Below are 13,074 nucleotides of genomic sequence, written 5' to 3'. Positions count from 1 at the left end.
AAGATCAATCAGTCAGATTCACATTTCTGAAATACTCGTAGGCAAGTATGCCCAATGCTAGAGCTGTTAATATATACTAGACCTGTGGGGGAAATTAAATTTCTTTTCTACAAAGGATTTTGAGATTTGAAAATTTGGGTTATTCTGAACTAGAGTGAAATCTGGACATTTCAAAGTTCTCTTCAAAAGAAGCTTTAAATTAGTTCATTTTAGGTTGATTAAACATTTGTTTTGACAAAATTAGAAATTATTTTATTTGTACTTGTTTATATTGTCTTAAGGCATACTATATTATAAAATAAAAATCATTTGAGAACAAAAAGTCTTACAAAATGAAAAATTGAATGATTTCATTCTGCAAGTTTTGAACAGGATTCTTTTTTATTTTCCTGTGCATTTATTCAAAACAGAATTACAGCGAAGCCAACGTAAGTTATTACGAGTGTTTGGATTTTGATGAAACTAGACAGCATTGATACAATACAGTTTCAGCAATATTTCTCCAACTACTAACTCTAATACATACTAAATGTATTCTACCTAAAACACTGAAAAAACCTAGAGTAAATGAATTGAAATTATACAGCACATAGTTTGGATGTGACCTACCTTCTCCCTGGCCTTATTTCAGCTAAAGTGGAAACCGATACAGTCATGAATGGGATTAGACAACACGTTTGCCTGCAATACCAAGATATAAAACTCAGTGATCCAACAGTTCCCCTCCAGTTCTGTGTTCCTAACTCAGTAATATACAGTTTAAATGGGATGACATGTCTGCATCCATTAGTCATTACTGGGCAAAATTATTCCGTTATTGCTTTCATTGTAGGAAAACGAGTGATGTCACTGAAATGTGAATTTACAGCTTTGAGAAGACTAATCAGGCATTCAAAATAATTACTGGAGAAATATGCATTTTTCTCTAAACATGAAGTTGCATAATTATTTTTCTTACCTAAAAACAGCATACATTTCATCTATTTCTACATAAAGCATTATAATTAAGACCGCCAAATAAGAAATATAAAACAATTATTTGTAGCTAGTAACTACACCTTTTGATGTACAGTTTGCTCCTGAAGGTAACCTCCGAACTTCTCAGTGCTTCATGGTGAAGTTTATTTTCAGATACAGGTTTTATTCAGTTTAGCCAGATACAGACATTAGTTTTTCCAGTGTAAGTGATTGGAAACTGGTCTATACCCATAACAGAACAGAGTTTCTGTGCACACTGACTGGTTTAAAAATGGCAGAAACCGGTTTAAGATTTGTGCACCTTCCCCTCCCTCCACCCCCACCAAAGGGCAAACATGCGTCTCATAAAAAAACTGCATAACATAGATTGATTCCACCTCGGCTTTTTTGAATGCCTGTACCTAGCTTTTGAATCCCTGCAGGCTGACCTAGCAGTTCCTTCTTTTTGAATCCTCAAGTAGGATTACATTCTCAAAAAAGGCAGAACAAATCTTCACAAAAAGTGTGCAGAGACTGGGTACAATTCTACTTGGGCAACTCCTCTGAGGCTGTTTCCCAGGCTCCTAGATGTGGGAGACAGGAGTTGAGAGTAGAACTGTGGCACTCCCTGACCAACAAAGGATGGCAGAGCTCCATAAAGTACTCTGATTCAGTCTGAATTTGTTTGATTGCAACAGCCTCAGGAGAAAACATCCTCAACCTCAATGAGACCCCATAATTGCGATTCCTTTTATTTTTCTCATGTGCTCTAGAAATCTCCATTTTATATTCAAAGTAAAAGGCACAAAATGCTTCCCGAAAATATAAACTCTCTGTTGTCTATCACAGTCCTTTATTCTCTAGACTTAAACTCCATAAGAGCATCTTATGTTTCACTAAGGCATGACATTACTTTTCTGATAAAGTTGGGTACTTTAAACAACGTGAGCTTTTTAACATGTTCCTTTGTCTTAATCTCTCACAGCATCTTTCCTTGCAACTGCAGTTAATCCAGCCAGTTTGTAATTTCTTGATTTTTGTCTACAGCCCTTCATAAATAATTCATGTTGTTTGACTTTTTCCAAATTTCAAAATTCAATCTTTACAGAAACAAGCATCTCTAAAGATCATTAAAAACGTTATAATTCATTTCTTCACATTATCTCTGTCCAGTTTCATCTTTTGCTTTATCACGCTTACATTCACTCTCATTGTTCTTTAATAGCTGATGTTTCTTTTTATTTTATATAGTTGTCAAGTAATTGTAAAGAATACTTTTTAAAAAGGTATAAACATACCATTATATATATGTTAATTCGTATACAAACCTGCCTGATAAGTCTAAGGTTACCTACATTTAGATCGCACTGCTGATATCCCTTGATTTGAAGTAGGGTTGAAATATGTGGCCTTGATAAGCCATTCTAACTTACAATGTAGGACCAAATTTTCAGCTGGGGTAAGCAAATGTTTTAGCATATAACCAAAAAGGATGGAATGTATGAACATATATATTTAGTTAGAAAATAAGTTATTTTGATAATGTATACACCACTAATAGTATCAGTTAAATTAAAAAAAAACCCACAATATCCAAAAAGAACAGGCAAATGTAAGAGAGAATGGTCACTTGGAAGGATTCTGCCATATATGATAGACATGTCCTAGAATTAAACTGCTTTGGAAAAAGGTTGGAGACATGGCGAGGGAAATACCAGCATGCCTACTATCAAATAACCCTTTAGCATTCTTATTGAACCTTCCTGAAAACTCTGCAACATATGAACATGATAGGTAATGGATCACTCATCTTCTAGTGGCTGCAAAAAATTAAGATTGCAAAGGCTGGAAGAGAAGTGACATCCTTGAGAATCACTGACTTGAAAAAGTTTAGGACATTTTAGTAATAAAACATGTCCTATCAAGTCAGTGTTCTAGAGGGTAGAAGGCAAAAAGAGACTCATTTGGAATCTGGTGGAAATTTTTGGAATTTGCTAAAAAAAAATAAATACATTATAATAATAATAATAATAATAATAATAATCTTTCCCTGGATCCAACCAGAAAATTTGAGAAACTATTTTGAATATTGAAGGGCAAGTTCTATGAGTGGACACTTATGAATACATTTAGACTCAATTAAAAAATTAAATCCAAGCTGAGAAGACGACAACAAGATTTGTGTTATGCAGACTTGGAGGAAAAAGAAGAGAGTGAATTATTATATAGTGTTGATGGAACACAGAGGAACTGTTGGAGCCTGTGGGGAGGACAGGAAGGGAACAAGTCTTCCATGGATGTTGATATGGATTGTGGTAGCACTGTTGATAGAAGATTAGTGTACGTCTTTGTGTATATTTGGGGAGCTTGGATACATTTTTCAATGTTAAAGCTGTTATTTTACGGGTTACATTCATTAATAAAATAAAAGTTTAAAAATAAAGAACAGACAAACTAGATAAACAGTTGATTGAAGTATTAGCTGTTTTTGCTTATCATGATATACTAAGAATGTTATTTGAGCAGTGGAATTATGCAACATGGACCGCATCTACACAACACGTGTTAATGCACATTAGCCTAATTTAATGCACATTAAGGGTACGCAGCTACACATGCGCACCATTAATGTGATTTAAAAATGGTGGCCACAGGGGTACATGGCAGGGCTGCAGAGACTTTGGATTAAATTAATGCCCTTGGCAATAAAGTTTAGTCCCAAGTCTCTGGACTTGTAGACACCTGCCCAAAAAAAAAACAAAAAAAAATTCTCTTAATGAGCATTAGTTTAATGCACATTACATATAATCATGCTTATTTGCATGTATAGATGCACCCATAGAAAAATAAAATTCTTAAACCCCAACCTACTTTAGATGTATAATAATCCCAGAAAACATGGTACTTCAAAGTTTATATCGCTATGAAAAAAAAGAGATTATTTTTCCCTTCCCAAAAGGTATTTGAGGTGCTACTAATTTCTCAAATACATTCACTACTTGCTCCATGACTAAACAGTTACTCACCTAGATCAATAAGAAAGAAAGAGAGAAATAACAGTTAACAATTATATTAGTCTTCTATAAAGTAGGCACAATGTCAGTGTCCAGGTATGTCAACAAAATATCATGACATTAGACCATTTTACCAGGTGTTAGCTATTACTTGATCAAACAGTAGCAAATCCTCCAATTTAAATTCCAGGGGATGAAAGAGTTTTGATTTCTGTGCTCACACATATAGAGCACAAATAGATAAGGATCAAGTCACGTTAGCATCAGAAGGATTTATATAGGAACCTAACATTTCTATTATTAAATCATGAAGGCTGGATACTGCTATTGGAAAGAAAACATGCAAGCTGCAATACTTTTTTCCTGTTTCAAATGTGTATGAGAAAAATGTACAGGTTAAGCAATACAAAACAGATGATTATGCTATAGGATGAGCACATTTAATTAACTTCAGAGAATACAATAACAGATGAAGCAGAATGAAACATTGATTCTTACTCAATAGAAATCAGCCATGTTTTATAACCAACAAAATTATGGTGTAAAATGGAGCAAATGTCTCCTAGATTATGCACCCAGAAATCAGGGAAAAAAAGATATTTGACTTCAGGCATTTTTTTAAATTACTCAGGGGGTTGTACCTGTTTTTCCTGTTGTGCCTGTTTTGTCAGCTTCAAACAACTGATCCAGCAATATCAATTCTTTCTCCTCTAATACAACATAGCCTGTGCAGTCTTCAGTAATATTCACACAACCTAAAGGAAAAACATCAACATGAAATCATTTCATTCAAGCTCTATGTCCCTAATTCACCTGAATAACACTGGATTCTTTTAAAAATTATTTTCTCTTCATGTAGCATAGGATGCATTTTAAGACTTCAAAATAGGCTTTGTATTACATATCAAGTTAAAAAACTGAAGCCACGATTACTATAATACTGAATATAGTATTTGTGATATTCATTATCTATCATATCCTTTTACCTTTATAATCTACCACACTAGAAAAGGGGATTATCTTTCCACATGATCAACCTGATGATTAGATCAGTGTTCAATTATTGAGGGCACAGGAGGGATCCAGTATATCCTACAAATAACTTTACTCAGATAAGCCTGGTTCTGTTTTTATTAGAATTTTCTCAACATTTTCATAATTTCTCGTCCCTTTTCATAATAATCTATAGAGGTTTCACTCTTTTCAGGAGCCCCTCACTAGATCCACTGTAAATTAATACACAGATGGGACAGGAGAGAACTATGTACATTCATAATGCCAGTATCACACAGTTGTCCGCACTGTTCTCTCAATAAAACAAGTAGCTGTGGCCTTGTAATATTATTAAAGAGGACTGTGAACTTCTAACTTCAGATGGAGTCTTAGAGTATTCTAATAATGTGATTTGATTCTAATCTGCTTCCTTTTAGGTTATTATGTATTAATTAGAAGATACAGCTGAATTGAATTAAAGGGTCATTATATAGCATAGTAATACATCTTTCTATATGGCAAGAATGAAAGTTGTGATAGAGCACTGAAAAAGGATACAAAGAGAGATATCATGTAATTTAGTAAATTCTAGTTATATAAAACAGTTTTAAATTAATTTAATGCTGCTTAGTATTGCTGAAAATGTCAAGCAACTATAGGCAATTAATTATCACACCTGTTTGAAATACTGTTCCAAAACCAGTGCATTTTATTTTCTTCCAAAAATCCAGTCTTTGTCCAGTCTCGTCCTTCATATTTTAGAGTTCCAGAGCTTCTAAATGGTAGTCCCTGTGGGCATCTATACACATTGGATGCCTGCAACCATTGGAACAGACTTGGTCGAGTGCTAATTAGCACATTCTAGCAGCCTTGGAGTCTCATGTATTCAGTGTCCCCACCCTTCATAATGGCTTCAGAACAAGCTTTAGTTAAAGCACCCCTGCCACTATTATGAAGCACGGGATGCTTAATACACAAGACGCTGCGGGCGCTTTAATTACAGCAGCTGCCAGAGCATGCATCTTTACACCCTGTGTGTTTAAACACCGTTTCTTTTGGCTGATATAAGAAATAGGTTACTTTGCTGATTTTTGCCAAACTTGCAAGTGTCTGAGGCCCAAAGTTTTCAATATTCCATTCATAACAAAGCAGTACATAAGTCTGGCACTATAAACTTGAAAGAGTCCAAGTATTCCTTTCACCCATTGCATTCAGGATTGGCGTGCGAGTGGTTCGACAGAATATAGCAATAGAGCTATATTCTGAACAATTTAGCACAGGACATTAGAGGAGACTATCTTATCTAACTAAAATGTTTCAAGCATTTGAGGAGGAAGAAAATACCTATTCTAGTTTACTATGTTTAACAATGTAATTCTTGAAAAAAGCCCTAACATTTTTATTATGTACACATGGTCAAGTCCTAGGATTTACCTGGGGAGCTCTTCAATATTATGCTACTCCCGAATATCATACTGCTGCATCAGTTTAGAATAGCTTTACTGAATAATTAAGGACATATTTTGTAAGGTCTACATTGTTCATGAGAGCTGTGTGGGATCCTCACATTATGTAACCACTGAGTTTGACCCTACCTAATTTGAAAGTTGGTAAATTATTAGTCCAAGGTCACAAGAATACAGACAGTTTACAAGCTGAATTATTGCTTTCATTTTTAAAAAGGACAATTTTGCAGGCTCCCTATTATCTGGTATTGATTTTTTTAATCTTGATATTCTTTAACTAAATGACAGCTATGTATAAAAATGTTTTGATATCATAGTAAGGCAATACAATCAAAGACAAACTTTCTTGATTGTTTTACTGTGATGGGGGGCAGGGGGTGTCAGGGGCTGTGATGCCCCTAGGGCTCCATGACCTTGCCAATGTTGCCCAATGGGTATCCTTTTCCTCACCTGCCATGTCTTGCTGGTAATTATAATATAGGGAGGTTGCCCTCGAGTTTGTTTTGGACACGGTCCTGACAGACCCCACTGAACCCTGTGGGTTTTTGGACGCCTTTTTGGGTCCTGCTCAAAATGGATGCCTCATGGGACACCCTCAGCCTTATGGGCTAGACGTGTGGCTCCAAAACCACCCCTTTACCATGCCCCAAGCCTCACAGATTATATTTAAATGTTGTCTCTCTGCACCCACACTAGCACTGGGCTCTCTGCAGCCCTTTTGTCACTGCACCCCGGGCACTAGGGTTCTGCTCACCCCCTTTGTCACTGCACCTTCTGGTGTTGGGTCCCCACTCTGTAGTGGGCCCTCCCAATGAGGCCTCCTCCTTCCCCAATATCCTTAGCCTGATCCACCAGGTTATAAACAGCAACCAAAATATGAGCCCCTAGCCTATAACATAATGCAAGCAGTTCAGAGTACATTTCTACCCCTTTAAAAGAATCAAATTTCCCCCAGCACTAAGTGCCTTTTAGGCCAGGGTAGCTGGTGAGCTCCTAGATCCCCTTAATCTTACCAGAAGCAAAACAGGCAGTCAAGTGTCTCTTGTTAGCTTCCTCTATGAGAGCTCCTTCCCCCTTGGCTGCTGACAGAGAACTAACCTTTTAGTACCAGCCCTGGGTTTTATATGTACCCAGGGCCCTGCCTCTTCCAGTCAGCTGACTGGCTGCAGGTGTAGGCTATTCCCTCACTACCCTGCTGCCACAGTAACCTGCCCCTGTGGGGTTCCTGCCCGACTGCTAGAGCCCTCTCTTTCAGAAGTTTCTGCCCTTAAAGAAGCAGGCACCTTAGTGCCCTGCGACAGGGGCAATCTCCCAGTCTCAGTCACAGTAATGGCCTGCCTGCCTGTTTATAGCAGTCTGACAGATCTTTCCTGACACACCTTTGTGTCTCTAGTGGGTTATGGAATAGAGAAAATCCCACACAATTTACTGATTCATTTTGATGCACTGGCTGGGGGAGTAGTTAACTGATTGCACGATTTCACAATGATTACACACTTAATTTATACAACACAATTTTATTTTAAAACTCTTTGCTACGTATATAACACTGCTTAGCTTTAAGAAACACCACAAACATTAAAACACAATAATGATATATATCAGAAACAATGCTCCGAATGCACTTTCTTCCCAAACAATACTATAAGAATTAGTGTTACAAAAACAACTACAATTACAACTAAAAGTTAAATTTGAATCAATACTATTATTTTCATAATATACTTACAATCCTAGAATTCCAAGAAGCCAAATACCAAAATATGGTTTCATTCCTCAGTAGTACGATTTAATGGGTTGGCCTCGGTAGTACGGTTCAATGAAATGGGCTCAGCAATACAATTCAATAGGCTGGCTTCAGCAGTGATAGGACTAAGTCCCCTTCCTTCAGTCCCTTTCAGGTGCTCCGCGGCTTCAGCGTGAACTAAGAGATTCGTGTTCACAGAGAGGGTGGTTCAGGTGATCAGTCTGGACCCGGGCTATACTTGCGATTTTTCCTTCGTTGTTCTACAAGTATAGTCACCTCCAAATTGGGACAGTAAGTTATGGTTTTTATTGAGCGAGCTGCCGTCAGTGGGCTCCTCCTACTCAATATATCACTGCTCCCAAATTTGGGCTCGGATCTTACTCAACAGATTCTTTTACCTGTGTTGAGCATTTTAAATTACCTTTGGGAAACTTCCATATCACTGCAAATGCCCTTTTCTTACCAACCTGGTCAAAAGGCCTCAGGGTTTGATCTCTTGGAATTCAGGATATTTGCTCTCTTTGTAAAAGATTTCTAAAAGATGAAATTTAAATTAAGACTTTAAGAGAAGTCAGGACCTTTTGCACGTAGTCCCCAAAACAATGAACTAGATAAGGAGATAAATCTTATCTTCTTCCTGAAACTGGCTAATGGGCAACCTTTACAAACATTTAAACTATTTCATTCAATATGACACTTTGATGTAAAGTAAACTGCTGTTACAATAAGTAGAAGGCTGCTCATTTTAAGAACCTGATGTCTAGAAGTGTATGCATGACTCCAACCCCACCTTATCAGGTCCCATGGCTCACAGATGTCATCCTTGAGTTGCCTGATGCTCCGGCTTGAGGCCAGGCCAAACTCAGCCCCTTGCTAGGCCTCATACATTTATCCTTTCTCTCTGCCCCAACAGGCCTACTCATACCACTCACTCTCACCAGGCCTCTCACATTCCACCCACTGTCACTGGGCTTCTCTCACACTGCCCCACACAGGGCCACACTTAGCCTGCCCTGTTCCATTGAGCACCTCCCATAGGCCATCAGGCTTGCCTACACGCACTCCTTGGCTGTCTCTGGCACAGACTCTTGGGCCTCTCCAAAGACCCTCATCTGACCAGGAACCAGCCAATTTGCTGGCCCTGGATGGAGCTCTGACCCAGGTCCCTCTCTGGGTAACTTATACCTCTCACTCCTTGATTAGATCCAACTGCTTGCCCACTCAGGTTCAGGCCCACTTGCGGCCTTAGGTGTCTGAGGACTTACCTGGGCCTAACTGCTCCCTTCCTGGGGCCTCTACACAAGCCCTCTCTCTGGGACCTCAACTTGTTCACACTATAGGCACTCTGCCAATCTCTTGCTTCTAACCCCACACATTCCACCCTTTCAATGGGGTACCTACTCTGCACCCCTCACTGGGGCCCATATTCCACCCCTATACCAGCACCTCAGGGTCTTACACCCTCACAGGCTCAGGTGCCTCTGCCTAGGCATGCCTGGCCCTACTACCCTCCAGGCTTCATGATCCACAAGATGGTGGGGGCCGAGGTTATCAGGTATACCTACCTGCCTTTCACCAGGGAGGAACTGGCCTGGCATTTCTTGGGGGCTGTCCCACCATGGACAGCCCCATCAGACCACCCTTCCCCAGCAGGGTGAATTTTGGGTCTTGCCCAAGACCAAGCAGGCATACCTGCCCTGGTTTCATCCCTATTGGGCTTTGTGGTGTTCCTGGGCTGCTCTCACCCCTAGGTCTTCTATGGCAGCCTCCGTCCGCTGGCTGCCACCTTCATAGTAGCATGCATGCTGACTAACCCCTACCCTCTGTCGGTTGTGATATCCTCCCCCTTGAGAGGACCTTTGGCTTGTTTGAGGCCCTCACCCCACCTCCAGGCTAGTCAGGGTGCCAGATGACTCTCTGCAGCTCTGGCCTTCCCCCTCATGGTGAGCTTAATTGCTCTTTGGCCTTTCAGAACCTGGCCCCCTTACATTGACCAGCCAAGGGATCGAAGAGCTAGCCTAGGCTCTGCTGCCCTCTGTGGACCACAGGGGTCCCCTTCTGAGCTCAGCATATGGCCATCTCCCTTTGGATCTGCTTAGAGCCCTGAAGATCTCAATAGAGCAGCCCTTGTCTCAACTGGGCTCACCTGAGCCCTAGGCCTCACCCCTACCATCTCTTGTCAGAGACTTGCCTAGCCCTGTGCAGGCCTACAAGCTGTTAGCCCTTTTGCTAGGCTGGGCCTTGCTGTTACTGGGCCTTAGCCTGCTTCCTGGGGCTCAGAACCCCACCGGGCCCATAGGAACCTCTGCCATCCCCATGGTTCCTCCCTTACCTCCATGGTGTTCCATAAGCAGCAGCTCAGCTGGGTGTTGTTGCCCCTTCAGCTGCCTGCAGCAAACTGCTGCCTCAGCCTAGACAGCCAGGTGCTCTATCATGCACCTTCCTTAAAATGGCTACCAAAAAGGGGGATCTCCATGCTGCTCACCATACAGGCTCCTCTGTAACCTGAAGCAACCCACTAAGTGACGAGCACCCCAATTGTGACCCACCACATTTACTTAATTAACTCATTTTAGACTGCATGACCTAAAATAAATAATTGCTCTAAGCACTATGCTTAATTAGTACACAGCACTAGATGCAATGTAGCACTAAGCCACACTTAGTTGAAGATTTTCTTTTTATTATTTTATCTTTCTCCTTTCCTTGGGGTAAAACGAAAAAAAAATCCTTACTGTTAAAGACAGGGAAAGAAAAACTGGCTTCAAAAGGCTTCAACTGTTCTGTCCCACTTCAATTAGCACCCTGTTTCTCTGCCATCTTGGGACCTACCTACAACAGTCCTACTGTCAGTACCTTTCACCGCAGGGTCAACTAATCAGATTAGAGAGCTATCTATGCATTAGTCTTCGATGAAAGGTTTCAGGAATCCAGAAGCCAGGATGAAGCATAGCTTGCACCCAGGAAGTATGGGGGATTCAGGTGTGTTGACTGGTGATTTGAACAACACAGCAGCTTGTTTGTTGCAATAGAGAAAAGAGGGTCAGTGGAGAGATTCAAAGATGTCATTTGGTCAAAATGATGAAGAAGGCCAATTATTTGTGAAACTGCATTGTGAACAGATATAAGTATAACAATATTGTATTTTTCAACACTATTAAAAAGGCTGATAGATATGAACAAGAGTTTTAGTTTTGGTAGATGGAAAGGAAAACTCTATCTTAGAGATGTTATGCAAAAAGAACTTGAAAGACCTAGCCATAGCCTGCACATGAGGATCTAAAAAGAGGACCAATTCAGGGGCCACATCCAGATTATGGAACTGTGAGATAGGCATGGCAGTGGCACTGCCCACAGAGATTGTGAAAAGAGGTAATTAGAAGAACTTGGAAACTCTGTCTTAGCCATGCTGACCTTGAGCTGACAGACACTCATCCAATTGCAAACACTTCTCAGGGTTTTACATTACTCAAGCACTTGGTATATACATCTACGAGATATTTTACCATCTGACTTGAAGAGAATATAAATTAAATGCTCTTTAAATCTGTAATATCAGAACTTTGAAGCAAGAACCAAAGTTACCACAGTGGGGGAGAGAGGCAGGGTAGCTGGGTGGGGGTGGTGTTCAGGAGAGGACAATGAGTAGATCAGAGATACACTTGTGCTAGGGAAGCACATAGGCCAGTTCAGCCACATATTTATGTATTCAGTTTTAAGTTAAAGATTTAGTAAGATATCCAATGTCAATAAAATATGTCTTGTATTTTGATAGGGTCATGTATTTCAGATATCACAGTTCCCACCTCCCTACCAGCCATCAGTTACATAATTACAAACACCCTTGTACCAGATGACCAGGGATCCTGGTTTTCTCTGATTTAAAAAAAAATACCCAAATTTCAGCTTTAAAAAAGTAAACCCAAATCCCCATTTTTCCATAATTAAAATGAAACACCACTATACATATACTAGTGGTGTTTTATTTAAATCACAGAAAAATGTGGACTCGGGGATACTTTTTTTTAACTGAAAATTGTAGATTTTTTTAAATCAGAAAAAAAACAGGATCTTTGCAGATGACCAGGAAGTATTCTAAGTTTGCATCAGGTTTATGTCTCTTTTTGTCAGTTCAGCAGTCATTGGGCTGTATGTAACTTTAGAACACTGTTAATAAAGCCTCAAGTATTTGGCAAACACACAGACTTGTTCTCATTATTTAATGTAACCTAATGAGAATTGCTTCCATAGACATGAATGAAGTAGGAAACTCTAGGACATAGAACAATGAAGTCAGGTACATTTAATAATGTGGGTAACAGACAATTGAAACTCTTTGCCCTTTGTGAGAATATTATTTCATTTTCTTAAATTGTAAAGATTTAACATCTTATTCTGAAACAAGACAATGTTATAGAAAGGTGAAATACTACTCTTATCAATTACTTGTTCTCCTTTGAGATCTAATCCTCTTTAAGAAACTCACATCTGGAACATAAATCTTTCAAAATAATTTTCATAGCAATTCTCACTAGGATAGTTTAAGCTAACTACCTCATTAAATTAATGCAAATTACTTTTTATTGTAGAATGGGTACTCTTAAATAAAAGCATGTAATTTAAATAAATTCCGGAACTATTATGATGCCTCAGCAATGTATGATTACTCTATCCAGAAAAAAAACAAAACTAATATGTTTCCTAAGTCACTGGACTGAGTATAGGGCTACTTTTCTATATTTGACACAAACTATATCTATCTATCTATCTATCTATCTATCTATCTATCTATCTATCTATGTAATATAATAAAGGGCTTAGTCCATCTGTCTCTCTGTCCGCAACGCTCTTGGAGCACTCTGATTTGTTACCAAGAGTGTTATGGACAGGAGGTGGC

The 13,074-nt window shown here is 39.2% G+C and overlaps 1 long non-coding RNA gene across 1 annotated transcript; it reads right to left on the bottom strand.

Moving 5' to 3' along the window:
- Window positions 1–392: 392 nt before the first annotated feature.
- LOC132250248 (uncharacterized) lies at window positions 393–7,508 on the bottom strand. Its single transcript, XR_009461907.1, has 3 exons — window positions 7,444–7,508; window positions 4,613–4,726; window positions 393–681 (listed from the first exon to the last, which is right to left on the bottom strand). It is a non-coding gene; the product is annotated as an uncharacterized LOC132250248 (long non-coding RNA).
- Between the last annotated feature and the right edge of the window lie 5,566 nt (window positions 7,509–13,074).

The sequence above is a fragment of the Alligator mississippiensis genome, chromosome 1 (assembly GCF_030867095.1).
Source record: "Alligator mississippiensis isolate rAllMis1 chromosome 1, rAllMis1, whole genome shotgun sequence".
Classification (NCBI taxonomy): Eukaryota; Metazoa; Chordata; order Crocodylia; family Alligatoridae; genus Alligator; species Alligator mississippiensis.
This window is presented reverse-complemented; position numbering and strand designations above follow the sequence as displayed.